Source organism: Protopterus annectens, chromosome 4.part0 (genome assembly GCF_019279795.1).
Source record: "Protopterus annectens isolate FY-2018-M chromosome 4.part0, PAN1.0, whole genome shotgun sequence".
Lineage (NCBI taxonomy): Eukaryota > Metazoa > Chordata > Ceratodontiformes > Protopteridae > Protopterus > Protopterus annectens.
In genome coordinates, this window is record NC_056733.1 from 1,227,092,778 (window position 1) to 1,227,110,277 (window position 17,500).

Genomic DNA, 17,500 nt, shown 5'->3' on the forward strand with positions numbered 1-17,500 from the left:
AAACAGAACACATTTTAAAATACACTGATGAAAGCATGGAGATATTGTGTGCGGTTTATTATTCTACAGCAATATGATGTTTTAACTGCTATACATTAAGAACATATATTTAGATAATGACAAGCTTTGCAAAATATCTGTATGCCTAATAATTTAATCTACACCTGTCTGAAAAAATGTAACCATGGAGCAATGTTATGGCACAGAGAAGCCTGGGAGCAATGCTATGGCACAGAGAAGCCTGGGAATACAGTTCCCTTATTGCATTGCATTGCATTGTGTTAATGGTAGACCCCTGACTCTACACAGTACTTGTGTTAGAGCATAAATTACTTTAGTTAGTACTTCGAAAAAAAATGCCATTATGACTTATTTTGTAAATGATCTGTTTTGGGTATGCAATAAAAATGTTGAAATTTTAATTTAAAACTGCAGGAGAACCAAAAACTGAGTTCAGCTATAGTTAAAATAAGTTAATATATTGATCTGACTAGTGAGTAAGCTCACAGGAATTCCACAAAGTTGTTTTAGGTTCATAGGTTCATAGGTAGGTACTAGGCTATTGGCCCTAGGGCCTATATAAGCCTAGCCAAAAGGTACCCTGGCTTTCGCCACCCAAGAAAATTATTTTCCTGTGCCACTGTTGAGCAGAGCCACAGAAGTGATCCCCAGGGTGAATTTCCTATCTCCCATCCAATCATCAAGATTTTTCTTGAAGAATGCTAATGAGGAGCTTTGATGTAGATATGTAGTTTGTTCCAGAGTATGGGAAGTCTCTGAAACAGGAATCTATCCCTCCAGTATGTTCTGTTTATTGTGGTGACAAGGTTTAGGTCCCTAGACCGTGTAGCCCGGAGGGATTGGGATTTCTTTAAGTGGAGCATGTCCAAAAGCTCTGGGTTTGATATGGCTTTGTGTGTTAGGCAGAGATCGCCTCTGAGTAGGTGATATGTGACAGAGTAAAGCTGTAGTTTTTTGAGATGGTCTGTGTAAGGCATCTGTTTGAGGCTGGTAATCCTCTTTGTGAGGTATTTATGTGGCCTTTCCAGTTGTTGTAGATGTCTTGTGAGGTACATACCAAAAGGGGCGTTGTACTCTATAATGAGTCTAATGAGTGATGAGTAGAGGGGAACAATGACCTCTTTTTTCCAGGATGAGAAACCTTTTGTGATGAGGTGTGCCACGTAGAAGGATTTCCTGACTACTGTGGTGATGTGATTATCAAAAGAGAGACTACTGTCCACCTGTGTCACAATGTCTCATCACACTTTTGGTGTTAAGTAGACTACCGCCTATGTGGTAGTTCATGGGTACAGATTTTTTACCAAAAGGGATGACAATGCAGTTTTTGGCACTGAGCTTGAGGCCATGGCTTTGACACCAGGCATCTGTCTCAGTGAAACTCTTTTGTATGATGGCCATATCTTTTGGAGTTTTGATTATGGCTCCTAGTTTGCAGTCATCTGCAAATGTCATTAGCCAAAGACCTTCTGTGTTAGCCTGTACTTTAAAGAAGTAGATACCAAACAGGAGAGGACCCAGGACTGAACCCTGTGGTACTCCACTTGTCACTGGTCTGAAGTTGGATTTGGAGTCTGCTACTTCCATAGTGTGGGTTCTGTCAGTGAGCCAGTTGGCAACCCATCTTGTGACATAGGGATTTATACCTAGTTTAGTGAGTTTATAATTCCAGAGTGGGGGATGGTGTTGAAAGCCTTGGCAAGATCTAGATAGGCTGTGTGAACCACCTTACCCTCATCTACGGCTTTTGTGACTGCTTCAAAGAAGTCTATCAGGTTTAGGAGACATGATATGCCTTTCACAAACCAGAACTGGGTGGGGTCCAGAGTTTGGAGATTATCAATGTCATTGTTTATAAGTTCCATGGTGAAACGTTCCATAGCCTTGCAGACCAGGCTCATCAGGCTAATGGGGCGGTAGTTTCCGGGGTCCATAGACTGAGGTGAGGCTATGATTGAACATGGTACTTAGGTAGGGTGCCAGTTCATTCTGTAGTTCATGTAGAATGCAGCCTGGGATGTTTTCAGGTCCCATGGATGCTGTGTTTTTGGCTTAGAAGAGTGTGTTTTTCACCTTTGCAGCTGTGATTACAGGAACTTTGCATTCTTCCGGTATAGAGATGGGCCATTTAGGGGATGAGAGGGGGGTAAAGTTAGCACTAAACCTATCTGCCAGGATGTTGGCAATATCAGTTGTTTCTGTATATTTAGTACCATTGTGCTGTAACTCAGAGCAGATCTGAGTGTTGCCATTGAAGTTCTTGACATAGCTATAGAATGCTTTGTGGTTGTCTTTAGACTCAGTGGCGATTTTGTTTTCATAACTAGCTTTGGAGGATTTTTTGAGGGATCTCAGCTTCTTAATGAGGCTAACCAGGGAGTTCCACCAATCATGGGATTTTACTCTTTTTTTCAACATTTTCTTTCTTCTGTTGTGGAGTTTGTTTATGACAGGGGACCACCAGATTGGCTTCATTTTTTTGGAGGATAGCATCTTGGTTCTGTTAGGGATTGCATGATCCATGCACTTGTGTAAGTGCTTATAAAGTGCATTTGTGTAGGATTCAGCAGTCATACCTCTATTGTCCATCAGCATGGGTGTCGTGAAGTTTGCCACTTCTGTCTTAAGAAGCGTGAAGTTGGCTTTGGAGAAATTTTTTATGGTGGTTTCCCTAATGGGGGTTGGGGGAGGGATGTGGATGTCTAGGGTGATTAGCTTGTGGTCGGATCTGACCAACGAGGAATTGACCTCTGGTGTGGAGCACCAGTTGCCCATGTTGGTAATAACCAGGTCTAGGATATTGCTGCCCCTGGTGGCGGTGTGGATAAGTTGATCCAAGCCATTGGAATTTATGAATTCCAGAAAACGTTGAGCAAAAGAGTTGGTACATGAGTAGTTTTCCCAGTTAATGGTGGGGTAGTTGAAATTTCCCATTATTAGGGTGTTAGGTTGTACCCTAATATTTTCCAGTGTATCAAGAATTGAGGAGTGGAAATCCTGGGGCATGGTGGGGGATCTGTAGCAAGCTACAATTTGGATTGCGGTCTTGCCCAGAGTTAGTTGCACTTGGATAATCTCAGATGCATTATGCTGAGCAACTAGCCTGGAGGTGTGGATATCCTTAATGAATATGGACAAGCCTCCTCCTTTAGTGTTTTAGTCCAGATTAGGTGGCCGAAAGGTGTGGTATGAACTGGTAATGCAGGGGTACTCTCTGGAGCCTTGAACCAAGGTCTCAGTCACTGCACAGATGTCGATGTTCTTCATTTTAAGGAGTGCCTTGAGTGAGTGCATTTTGAGGTTTAGACTTCTAGCATTGAGTAGCAATACCCTCAGATTTTGCTTGCTTGTACCTGTTACAGTGGTGAATTTGTCATTTGAACCTTTCCTAAAAAAGGCACTATAGGGGTGGCTAGAGCCTTAGCCAGTATCTGGAATCCCAGGGGAGACCGGTGCAGGCCATCTCTGGTAAAGCATCATGGTTTGTCGATCATGTCATCCCAGGCAGACAAATACTGGATCCCCTTAGAATGACATTAGAAGCTTAGCCTATTGTTGAAGTCAATCATTTTGTCCTTGTGATGGCAGGATACTACTCAAGGCTAGGGTCATACTTGCCTGGGCTACATGAAAGGAGAGCTCCTCCATTTTCCTTTTCATGTAGTCCAGGGAGGTACATCTCAGGTCATTCACATCAACATGGACAATGACAGATTCATATTTGTACTTGCTGTGGAGTGACCTGAGTACATGCATTATGTGGCAGATCCTCGCACCTGACAGGCAGCTGACAGTAACTTTATCCTTGTTTAGCCTGGTGAGTGGAACATCAGTGTGCCCGACTATAGAGTCACCTATGACTAGAGTGCTGGGTACTTTATTATGCCTTATGGGCTGTAGTTGAGTGGCGCACTGAGTTTGTGGGCTATGTGTCATTTGGGTTGTGTTGGGGGGATGGAGGTTGCTTGTGTTTCTGCTTTGGAAGTCCCTGTTGCTTGGGCATGTTTTTACTGAGCACCTCTGCGAATGTAGGTCTGTGTTTTGTGTTTCTATGTGTGTGTTTTGGTGGTGTAGGTTTTGAGGGACTATGTCATGAGTGTGGTGTGGTGCAAGTGTTTACCTTCTCCTCTTGACTGTCTAGTCCAATATTGGGTAAAGAGAGCGTTGCTTCCAGTTTGGCTATATAAATGCATCTCTCACAGGTCATAGTGTTGGGTGGTAGGAGGAGAGGGTTGTCTGTGTACATTAGGCAATTGCTGTATTACCCCAAGATGCCCAGATTCATCAGGTAGACAGGAGAAAACATTGGGAGCTGACCCTTAGACATGCCTGGATAGGTGCTTATTTGTTAAGTACTAAAAACTGTTTTCATCTAGACAAGTGAGGAAAGTTGAGTGCTGTAGTAATTTGTAGCTTACAATGAGTTCTGAACAAGTGGTGAGTTCAAAGAAACAGACTTGAATGCTGAAACTAAAAAACTGGCTAGTTCTAAGAAACAAAATTAAGCTAGAAGGCTTCCCTCCAATGCAGAAAGGCTTGGGAGCTCAGTAGCCCACAAAAAGTCCTGGACACAGCAAATCTGTATCTGGACTAGACTACCCACAGGAAAGGCAGGAGACAAGCATATAACTTTTATTTTTTTTTTTAAGTGGAAAGAGAGAAAGGAGGAGGAGAAACTAAGTGGATTGGCCTTCTCAAATGTTCTCCCTGTATTAGGTAGAATGAGGTAATAACACTAGACTGGGTGGAGTGTCCCAGATCAAATTTACAGTAGGGGCGGGCAACTGCAAAGCCACCAACTATAAGAACAGCATACAAATAGGGAGAGAGGGTGGGAAACAAACTGCAAAAATATTTCTCACAGCAGAAAAGCAGCAGTGAGATTTTAAATGAAAGTTTTAAACAGATAAAGGAGCCTCTAGAGAAAGCTTTTAACTGCAAACAAGTTATATGACACTCTCCTTGGCAGGAGATCAGAGTCAAACAACCCAAACAGATGCGTAAATTGAGGTGCTTACTCTAAGCATTAGTCCAGGTGACCCCAGTCAGCCAGTGACCATAAACAATCCCCTCTCACTGAAATGCCTAATGGTTTTGGCTAAACCAAGATGTCAAAACCACAAATCTCGGACTAGCCGAAAAACGAATAAAACCACCAAACGAAGAACAGTTGGCAAAGCTGCTACAAATAGATTCCACAAAGCAAGTGCTAACTTAGTGCTTTCTTTCACTTTTAATGTAAAACGTGAACTTCATCAGAAAAACGGGAACTCTCCCTTGTTCCCGTTTTATATACACAAACAGGAAATGATGTGATACAATCACTTAATTCAAAAGTTGATTAAATTAATGATTGTTATATACAAAACATTGTCTTTAAATTTTTAACACATTGTTTCATGAATGGTTTGTTTCAACTAGATCATTTTCAATCTAAAAAATAAGTGAATACTGAAGAATTGTTTTTCTATGTGTGATACATAATGTCTGCACTAGAAAAATATATATGTGTATGTATGTGTTTTGTCATATGTAAATGTATACAATTTATATGTGTTTTTTATAAGTGTTTTTGTGAATGTTAAATAAAATTGTAAAAATTAAATGAGTTTGTAAAATCATTGTCAAGTTAACCATATATTGATTTTAAAAAATACATTTGTGTATTTGTGTGAATGTATATTTGATACTATAATCATCTTAAACCTAGTAAAAAGGAAACATATGTGCATATGCCCACTATAAATCAATGGTACATTTCCAAAGTATAATAACTAACTAACAAACTTTGTCAAAAAATAGACAAAAAGCTATTGGTAGTAGATAAATGCTTGTTAATGGGGGATGTTAATAACAAGTTAGAACAAAAAGAGGCATTGTGGCAGCTATTGTTAGGGGCGGACTCATCCCCGGGTCTGAATGAAACTATAAACATCAAATGTTTTCTAGTATATAGATAGATTAGATTAATCGATATATATTTGTCTATTTTTGACAAAGTTTGTTAGTTAGTTATTATACTTTGGAAATGTACCATTGATTTATAGTGGGCATATGCACATATGTTTCCTTTTTACTAGGTTTAAGATGATTATAGTATCAAATATACATTCACACAAATACACAAATGTATTTTTTAAAATCAATATATGGTTAACTTGACAATGATTTTACAAACTCATTTAATTTTTACAATTTTATTTAACATTTACAAAAACACTTATAAAAAACACACACAAATTGCATACATTTACATATGACAAAACACATACATATACATATATATTTTTCTAGTGCAGACATTACGTATCACACATAGAAAAACATTTTTTCAGTATTCACTCATTTTTTAGATTGAAAATATTGAGTTGAAACAAACTATTCATGAAATAATGTGTTAAAAATTTAAAGACAATGTTTTGTATATAATAATTATTAACATAATCAAGTTTTGAATTAACTGATTGTATTACATAATTTCCTGTTTATGTATATAAAACGGGAACAAGGGAGAGTTTCCGTTTTTCTGATGAAGTTCACGTTTTACAATAAAAGTGAAAGAAAGTGCTAAGTTAGCACTTGCTTTGTGGAATCTATTTGTAGCAGCTTTGCCAAACTGTTCTTCATTTGGTGGTTTTAAACCAAGATGTCCTTGAACATGTGCACAGACACACAGCCTCCACAGACACTAGGCCCAAACACAAGCCAGAATATGGACAATGCTACAAATACCCACACTACTTAGGTAGAAACAAACTGCAAAAATATGTCTCACAGCAGAAAAGCAGCAGTGAGCCTTTAAATGAAAGTTTTAAACAGATAAAGGAGCCTCTAGAGAAAGCTTTTAACTGCGAACAAGTTATATGACACTCTGCTTGGCAAGAGATCAGAATCAAGCAACCCAAACAGATACTTAATAAAAGTGGACAATTTCCAGTTAATACCTCACACATGGTGAAACTAGCTAGAATAGTATGCAGTAGATAAAGTGCTATAAATAACTCGAAAAAATAAGCAAAAAAAAAACAGGATACTTAATGTTATATAGTTTAGATAGTTTTAATATGCTAGGGCTGATTCACCCAGTCTTTATTCCTTGTCATCTCCCAATACCCTAAGCTCCTCCTCACATGTTTTCTTATAATAATCCCTATCCACCCTCATCTGTCATATAAAACATTTCAATTCCTATACTGTCAACCTGCATGGATTGCAAATACGTAAAAAAGTCATAGAGAATACTTATGAGCAAATACACCACCTCCAGGATTCAGCAAGCTCTGCATGGTGTGCAGGAATATTGCAAGATCTCCTGCAGGCAATATGGCCGAGGTGTGATCCAGGAATGAGCTCCCGGGACGTGCAGGAGTGCTCCTGAACTATTCCTTCATGAACACAGCCCCTGTATGCTAATTACCTCATTTGCTGGTTAAAACCATGCAAATGTGGTGAATTAGCGATCCAAGAAGCAGGCAGGCATCCATGCAGGAATAGTGCAGACTGCGGAAATGTATTCAGCCAGTAGCTGATTACATTTCTGCAAACTGCAAAATTGAGGCATGACAGCTCGTACAAAAGTATGTATTATAATGGTTATTCATGCCAATGGCCAGATATATGGCCATAGGCATGAAAAATAGTTTCAAAATTATAAAAAAAAACTTTGTTTTTTTGGCCAATTTTGGCTGTTTAAGCATAGGGCAGTGGTGTGCAAATGGGACTGCCCAAAAATAATTAAAAAAGCTGGAAATAAGCTTTTTAACCAAAAATCATAATTTTTCCATAATAGTCAATGGCATGCATAGGACAACAAGACCATGGAATAGTGGTTGTTAAGGGGGAAGGCTGCGTGTCAGTTTTGTAACCATGCATTAGTAGTCAGTTCTATGCAAATGAGGGGAATGATACTGAATCACAGATTTCCCCTCAGTGCTAGCTTGCACCCAACCATGTAGGTGCAGTAACACCATGGTCTAAGCCTAAGAGCTAAATGACCTCATGAGGGGGAGTATCATGACTGCTGTAACCTTATTGGAGCACAGTGGCCCGTGTTTGCCCTTAGCTAAGCACAGCTAAGGGAGGGTGTGTGTCTGAGGCTGCCTAGCAGTATTTGCATTGCCTAAATGGGTGTGCGTGCCACACACTGGGTTTTAAACAAGCAAAAAAAAAACAGAAAATAGCAGCTCTGTTCACATCTGAGCACTGGGTTTGTGTGGCACGCCTTTGGGTTTAAACAGGAAGGCAATGGGAAGGGAACACAGCAGTAAGAAGGTAATCAAGGAGAACTAGCATAGCTGGCAGGTGAAATATATCAGAATCAGCCAATTACACAGGTAGCAACCCAGCCAAGCCCAGCAAACTACTATAAACTATGCAAACATGTTTCACTAGGTTTTTTTCCACAAACTCTACACCACCGGCATACAGAAATGGGAAATTTTAAGTAACAAAACTAACAAAATGATAGGGGCTGCTGTCGCTCTCATACATCAATATGTGGAAGAGGCTGAGGGTGGTTAGGATGTGAATGCTGAAGACCAACCCACAGTGAGGAGAAGGAGAAGAGTGTACAGACCCAGGGTAACCTACCAGGGGCTACATGAGCTGGAGATAGTGGAGCGCTATAGGGTGGACAGGGGCCTCCTACAGCAAACTGTTGAGCCAGGGAATTGTTATGGTTAGGCTTGTACAGGCTCTAGGGTCGATAGCCTAGTACTAACCTATGAACCTATGAAGCTGTGCCAGCCATGTCACACACACAAAACCAACAGAGGGGAGCCCATCCCAGTGGATATCAAGGTATGTGTAGGCTTAAGAATACTAGCCACAGGTACCTTCCAAAGGCCAACTGGGGATATCATGAGGATCTCACAGGTATCAGCATCCAGGGTACTCCACCAGTTCCCGGATGCCATGTCAGCACATTCTGATGAGCACATATATTTCCTTAACACCCATGAGGTGTTGACCAGCGATATGCATCTCTTCCACCAAATAGCAGAATACCCTGACATAAGTGGGTGCTATAGACTGCATGCACATACACATCAAAGCACCAACCAGTGAGCGGGGTTGGGTCTACATAAATTGCAAGGGCTTCCCCTCCATAAACCTCCAGGTCATGTGCAATGCCCAGGGCATTATAATGAATGTGTGTGTTGGCAGCCCTAGAAGCTATCATGACTCCCACATCTGGCATATGACACAGCTGTACCAGAGATTGGCCAGAGGGGACATCCCATATGGCCACCTAGAAGGGGATGCTGGTTACGTACTGGAGCTGTGGCTGATGACACTCATCAGAAATGCACACATACCCAAACAAGAACTCCCTAATTAGGCACATGCACAAGCCAGAATCATAACATAGCATGTGATTGGGATGCTCAAGTCACGGTTCCAGTGCCTGGACATATCCGTTGGAGCCTTTCAGTACTCTCCAGCCACATGTACACAAATTTTCATTGTATGTGCCATGCTACACAATATGATCCAGTGGAAACAGCTGCAGCAGGAACAGCATGGGGCAGGGCCACACAGCCTCCCACCATTGCCAAGGCCAGTACAGGCACAGAGTGACTTGGAGGAGGAACAACCTGAGCCTGCCCCTGTAGGCAGAAAGAGGCATGCCCAGTATACCCAGGCTTTGGCAAAGAGGCAATGCATAGCATATACAAAGGCATAGTAGGAATCCAGGGAATGACACCTCTCTCTGACTCAAACATACAGTAAAAGAGATGCCAAACATGACACTACCTGTGCTTTACCATGTATAGGGAGTGTACTATGTGCATCCAACATAGTCAGCCCTCCAGCACCATCCTCAGTACTGGCACAGTCACAAGGTAAGTTACTCTCCCTATCAATTGCTGAATGGAGTAGTATGTTCTGTTACTTGTAACTATGGTATGGATGTGAGCATGCAAGGGAATCGGGTGGATGAATGGGATGGCAGCAGATAGTAGACACCTATATGGCAGCATGAAATCCATAAACAATACGGGTGTCAACAAAGTAGGCAGTACTAGACAAGGTGACAAATCCCACTGCAGAACATGTGGTGGGCCAAATGTGTGTCCATAGGACACACACACATGCATGCCAGTGAGGCTCACATACCCAACAACAGTCTCAGCCAGCAGAACAGGTATAGATGACCATAAAGAAAGTCTGTGCTAAGACCTCCAATTAATGGCAATGGAAAACAGTCCCCCCCCCGACCTACACAAACAGACTATAACAGGTAAGACAGCTGTATGGTAGTTCTGAAGGGTAAGAAGTCTTAAACTGAAATGTAGGTTAATAAAACCTAAGATCTGTACTCCACTGATATGCCTCTATTCTGCATGATAGGTCAGAATACAAAATGAAATGGAAGCCAACAGAGTACCTGAAATACCAGTACAGTCATAGCAAATGTTTACAGTTGTCAGGTGTACCCCCCCCAAAATCCTTGGTGAAATGTAGTAACATGTACATGTGGATTTAATAACAGTGGAGCATAGATTACCTGAGCTGGCCAGATTAGCAGGATAGATTGTTGCATGTGTATAATATGCAGGGCTCTGTGTGTTAGGTTCTTGTGTGTTGTATATTGTGTGAAAGTGGTCAGCATGTAGGCATGGAGGGTTGTGTCCTGGTAGCCTATGGCCAGTACTGTCGATGACAGGGCCATGTTCTGACAACTGCAGTGCCAACCACAATGCATTCCAGCAAGACCCAATCCAGCAGTCATCCATATTTATTGTTCGGATGTAATATCTGTCACCATCTGAAAGATGGACATGCCATGAATGTGGGCCCAGACTTACACACATTACGCAGGTGGAAGTACCCTAGACAAAGTATATAAAATGTAACTGTCAACTGCACACACCTTTGGAATTGTACATACAGGTTAGCAGCACATTAGTTGTCTGTGTAGTATGGAATACTGATGCAGTCTTGCCAATCACTGGCAGACCACAAAAGGCACAGTTATGAAGTAAGGAGAAACTCCCGATGTCCCCGCACAAGCCAGCATAAGGGGAATGTTCCAGGTAAATCTGTGAGTCAGCTGCAAAAAGCTTCCATATCACACATGCATTCAGCTCACCCCACCATCAGCCACGGGGTCATCACAGATCATATCCCTGCTGTTGGGAATGAGTACAATATAACCCCCACATCTGTATGGGAATATCCACAGAATGCAGCATGCTGAAGAGGTATCCCATGCAGGTGTGTCCCTAGCTGTAAGCAGCACCCTGCCAGCATCCACACCAATGGATTAATAAGGACAGGAACTATTGCCATTAACACCTCACGCACCTACTCTGTAACCCCAGTGGAATCCAGTGGCTTGCAGCCTGGGACTGTAGGAGAGACAGAATGCACTGGCCTGATACAGATGGCCTGCCAAATGCTCTACAGTCCTCTGTCAAAGGCCTGTGCCTCATCTGTACTGCCAATGTATGTTGTCTTATGGGGTCCCAAATAACAACATAACACAGTCCACAGAACACAAATGCCAGGCCATGTCAACAAACCCCAGTAGCATGGCCACCATGTCCTACTGCATGACCTGTGGACCAACCCCTAAATACCACTGGGATGAAAGGACAACTATAGGGATAGGGATACTTATCAGATATTGCTCGCATAATGTTAGGAAGAGGACAAAATAACAGAGGGGGGTGTAGAAGCATGGATGCCATGGAGTGTGTGAAGTCTGAAACTCTGATGTGTGCCCATAATACCCCTGCCTGCAAACCCAGTAACAGTGGCTAATAACCTGCTCGTACACTACAATGTGAAGGGGAACTGTTATACAGACCCATCAGTAATTGTCTATGGCTACCCCTCCAGAATGGCATGAATGTGCAATAATATGTAGGCTGCAGACCACAATACTGGACACAGCTTCATTCATCTTGTATTCCTCAGGAAATTACTGTGAGCAAATAGGTTCATAGGTTCATAGGTTCATACTAGGCTATCTGCCCTAGGGCATTTATAAGCCTAGCCAGAGTATGTTTGGCTTTCGACACCCATTTTAAATTAATTTTGCTATGCCCTTTTTCGAGGTTAGTATACTGTGCCTCTGTCTAACAGTGACACAGAAGTGATACCCGGGGTAAACCTATGATCTCCCATCCACTCATCAAGATTCCTCTTGAAGAGAGTCAATGAGGGACTCTGCCTAACCTGGACTGGGATTTTATTCCATAGTGAAGGGAGCCTCTGGGTTATGAATCTGTCCCTCCAGCATGTCCTATTTGTTTCAGTGCTGAAGTTCAAGTCTCTCGAGCGTGTAGCTTGATGGGATTTGGATTTTTTGAGGTGCATCATGTCCCTTAATTCCGGGTTGGACATGGTCTTATACGTCAGGCACAGGTCACCTCTGAGCAGTCGGTATGCCACTGAGTAGAGCTGGAGTTTCTTTAACCGGGCAGCATATGGCATCTGTTTGAGCCCTTTGATCCTCTTGGTGAGGTACTTTTGGGGTCTTTCCAGTTGCTGCAGGTGTTTGGTAAGGTACATCCCAAAAGGGGCATTGTACTCAATTATGGGCCTGATGAGGGATGAGTAAAGAGGCACAATGACCTCCCCTAATCTAGATGTGAATCCCTTCATGATTAGGTGGGCTATATAAAATGTTTTTCTAACCACTTTGGCCACATGGTTGTCAAATGAGAGATTGCTATCAACTTGGGTCCCCAGGTCCCTAATGACTTCTTCTGTACTTAATGGATTACCACCTATGTGGTAATTTGTGGGCACTTTGTTTTTGCCAAAGGGGATGACTATACACTTTTTGGCATTTAGCTTGAGGCCATGGCTCTGGCACCAGTTGTCTGTTTCTATGAGGCCCTTTTGGAGGATGCTTGTGTCGGCTGGAGAGTCGATTATGGCACCCAGTTTGCAGTCATCTGCGAACTTGGTCAGCCACAGTCCTTCCGTGTTGGCCTGTACCTCCGAGAAATATATACCAAACAAGAGAGGTCCCAGGACTGAGCCTTGTGGGACGCCAGCTGTAACTGGTTTGGAGTCTGACATGGCTCCAGCAATTCTAACCATGTGGGTTCTGTCCTTGAGCCAGTTTGCAACCCATCTAGTGACATAGGGGTTTATATTTAAGCTGGTGAGCTTATCTATAATGCCCGAGTGGGGTATTGTATCGAAGGCTTTTGCGAGGTCCAGATAGGCTGTGTGGACCACCTTCCTTCAATCAATGGCCTTGGTGACTGTTTCAAAGAAGTCAACCAGGTTTAAGAGGCAGGATCTGCCCTTAACAAAGCCAAACTGGGTAGGATCCAGTGTCTGTAGGTCCCCAATATCTTTATTTATGAGGTCCATAATGATCCTTTCCATAGCTTTGCAGACCAAGCTAGTCAGGCTTATGGGGCGATAGTTTCCAGGGTCCATTGAGGCACCACCTTTGTGGAGAGGGACCACTGTTGCTGTACGCCACTCTTTGGGTACATATCCTGTAGTAAGGCTGAGATTGAACAGTAGTTTTATGTTTGGGTTTAGCTCTTCTTGGAGTTCATGTAGGATGCCGCCTGGGACACCGTCTGGTCCCATTGATGCTGTGTTTTTTGCTTTGGAGAGGGTGGCTCCAACCTGAGCATCTGAGATGTTGGGGGGAGGGCAGCACTCTGCTGGGATAGATATTTGCCCTTTTGGTGGGGAGGGGGGGAGAAGTTTGTGCTGAACCTGTCAGCTAGGATGTTGGCAATGTCTGTGGGATCAGTGTATTTTTTGTCATTTTGGACTAATTCTGAGCATATCTGTGAATTCCCACCCAGGTTCCTAACATTACTAAAGAAAGCCTTGTGATTATCTTTAGTGTCCTGTGCAATTTTTCTCTCGAAGCTGGCCTTTGACGATTTTATGAGTGCCCTTAGTTTTTTGCTAATACTGATCAGAGATGCCTTCCCTTTTTGGGATTTTGCTCTATTATGTAGTAGCTTCCTCCTTCTATTGTATAGTTTGTTTATTAGAACCAGAACGAAAACTTCGGCAACCCGAAGAAAACAAATCTCAAAATGAAAAACAATGACTGAGATGAAATAGTCACAAACGAGGAATATAATTTTTAGCTTTCTTCCACCTTTATTGTCTGTGGACTTCTTCAGAAAACCAGGACGCCTCCCCACGTCCTGGTTTTATAACTACAAACAGGAAGTGATGTAAAATCCTTGATCCACATTTTCATTCTTATTTTTATATAAAAAAACACATAATTTAAACTTTGCTCTTATAACACAAAACATGTAAAATTATCGAATCCGACACAGTTGTGCTAAAACCAATATTGAAAAAAATGCCTTGAAAAAGGCTTACTAAAAATCATGATGACAATATGTGCCGTCAATAAGATGTTATATTGTATATAAATTATTGAATATGAAACTGAATAGCTAAAAATTCCATGTCGATAACAATTCTAAATGAGAAATGTCAAATACATAAATGTGTTCCTTATGACTTCGGAAAACTGTATGAATATTGTATTTGGACATCAGTCTTTATATAGATTCAACTAATAATAAATTACATAGTAAAATCTATAGAAAGCCCTGTTTCACCAATCAATATTTACACAGGGACAGTCTGCACCCAATTCATATGAAAAGAAATGTAATCAAGGGTCAAATTATTAGGCTCAGTAGATTAACATCTGAGGACAAAATTTATTATAAGGAATTGGTGCAATTAAGAAATTTATTTTTGGCCAGAGGCTACAAAAAGCACATGATCAAGAAAATTGAACACGAAGTTCAGAAGCTTCGGGCTAGTGTAGCGAGACCTATTTTGACAGCAGATGGGACAAGATATTTCAAGGAAATTTCTGTGAGTGTTAACACAGATAAAGATAGAGATTTAGATTTCCACATAGCATTTCCTCTCCCAATTTCAAATCAATTGGAAAGTATAAGAAGGATTATTGAAGGAAATTGGGGTATTATTTTAGGAAATAAAGATCTTATGACTTGTGTAGGTATTAAACCACATTTCACATATAAAAATGTGATTAATGTGAAAACTATGTTAGAAAGGGACAATAAAGAAAGAGTGATAACAAACAGGGACATCAGTAAAAAGAAGGGAACTTATGCTTGTCAGAACTGTAGACAGTGTAGGTTCATTACCAACACTTCTTTTGTGACTATTAAACATTTAAAGAAGACATTCTGGGCACAGAAATATTTCAATTGCAACAGTGAATATGTGGTATATTTGGCTATTTGTTCAACATGTGACAAATATTATGTGGGCAAAACCAAAAGAATGCTCAAACGTAGGATATATGAGCACAATTTGGCCATCAAAAATAAAGATGAGAATAATTCCCTGGCCAGACATTCACAGGAATGTACTGACTTCAAGAAATTTGAGTTTTTTGTGGTTGACCATGTTGACAAAGGTCTACTTAAAGGAGATTTGAATAACAGACTGGAACAAAAAGAGTCCATTTGGCAATTGTGCCTTGGGGCCGATGAATTGCCAGGTCTAAACGAAGGGATCAACATCAAATGTTTTTTGAATGATAGATAGATCTGGTACATATTGGGGTTCATATGTCCTAAGAGGGGGAAGAAATATTTGCTATACTTCCTTCTTGTGTTGTCGGTATCCATCCATTTCATCACATGGTTACGATAGGTAATCTTTTCACACTATCACAGGTTCATTAGTATGGATGAGTTTTGGTCCATACTTGTTTTGTTAGGGTTAGGTCCATGCAAGGCAGTCCCATGCCAGTCAGTTAGGTGTTTCCATCCCCCTGTCATTGTTGGTGGTTAGATTCTCCATCTCCCAACTTCAGTAGTTCCACAGTATTGCTACGGCATGTCTAGTACATTTAGCAGCAGGGTATCAGTCTAGGTAGGACCTACACACACACACACAAAAACACCCTGGCGAGGCGACTGGTTTATCGCCAGCGGCCCATGTTGAGTCTGCACAGATTTAGCACATCACACTAGATGATCACACATCTAGGTACATTAGATAGATCAAGCCAATACAGTGATTAGTTTTTAGGGCTCCATGCTCAGTTAGATCTAGTCAGCAATTTTCACCAGCAAAACAATATCCATACAGTTTTCCGAAGTCATAAGGAACACATTTATGTATTTGACATTTCTTATTTAGAATTGTTATCGACATGGAATTTTTAGCTATTCAGTTTCATATTCAATAATTTATATATAATATAACATCTTATTGACGGCACAAATTGTCATCATGATTTTTAGTAAGCCTTTTTCAAGGCACTTTTTTCAATACTGATTTTAGCATAACTGTGTCGGATTCGATAATTTTACATGTTTTGTGTTATAAGAGCAAAGTTTAAATTATGTGTTTTTTTATATAAAAATAAGAATGAAAATGTGGATCAAGGATTTTACATCACTTCCTGTTTGTAGTTATAAAACCAGGACGTGGGGAGGCGTCCTGGTTTTCTGAAGAAGTCCACAGACAATAAAGGTGGAAGAAAGCTAAAAATTATATTCCTCGTTTGTGACTATTTCATCTCAGTCATTGTTTTTCATTTATAGTTTGTTTATTGCTGGGGTCCACCAGACAGGTCGTCTGCCTTTGGAGGATTGGGTCTTGGTTTTATTTGGGATTGCATGATCCATGCATTCCTGAAGGTGTTCATAGAATGCATTTATAAAGGATTCTGCGGTCTGGGCCATATTTTCCACAGGCCCGGGGGCTTTGAAGGATTCCACCTCGGTTTTGAGGAGTGTGAAATTTGCTTTAGAGAAGTTTTTCACTGTGGTTTTCTGGGCAGGGGGTGGGGTCGGGATGTGAATATCCAGTGAGATCAGTTTATGGTCTGATCTTACCAGTGAGGGATACACTTCTGGTCTGGAGCATAGAGTCCCCATGTTAGTGATGATCAGGTCCAGTATGTTTTCCCCTCTTGTGGGAGTGGTAACAAGTTGTTCCATAGCATTTGAGTTTATGAATTCTAGGAACCTTTGGGCAAGGGTGTTGGAGCTAGAGTAATGCTCCCAATCTATGTTTGGGTAGTTGAAGTCACCCAATATAATGGTGTTCGGAGAGACCTTCATATTTTCCAGTGTTCTCAGGAAGGCCGAGTGGGGTTCCTGGGTTTGGGAGGGTGGTCTGTAGCAGGCTATAAACTGGAAGGCAGTTTTACCCACTGTTAGTTGCACATGGATAGTCTCTGATGCTTCGTGCTTTGCCACCAACCTGGAGGTGTGGGTATTTTTGATGAATATCAATACTCCCCCTCCTTTTGTGGTTCGGTCCAAGTTTTGAGGCCGAAAAGCATGGTATGAGGTATAACCTGGTAGTGCTGGGGTGCTCTTGGGAGTCCTGAACCAGGTTTCTGTTACTGCACAGATATCGATGTTCTCCATGCTAAGGAGAGTTTCGAGTGCATGCATCTTGAGGTTTAGACTTCTAGCGTTGAGTAGCATTACTCTTAGTTTCTTATCCCTTGTGATACCTATGG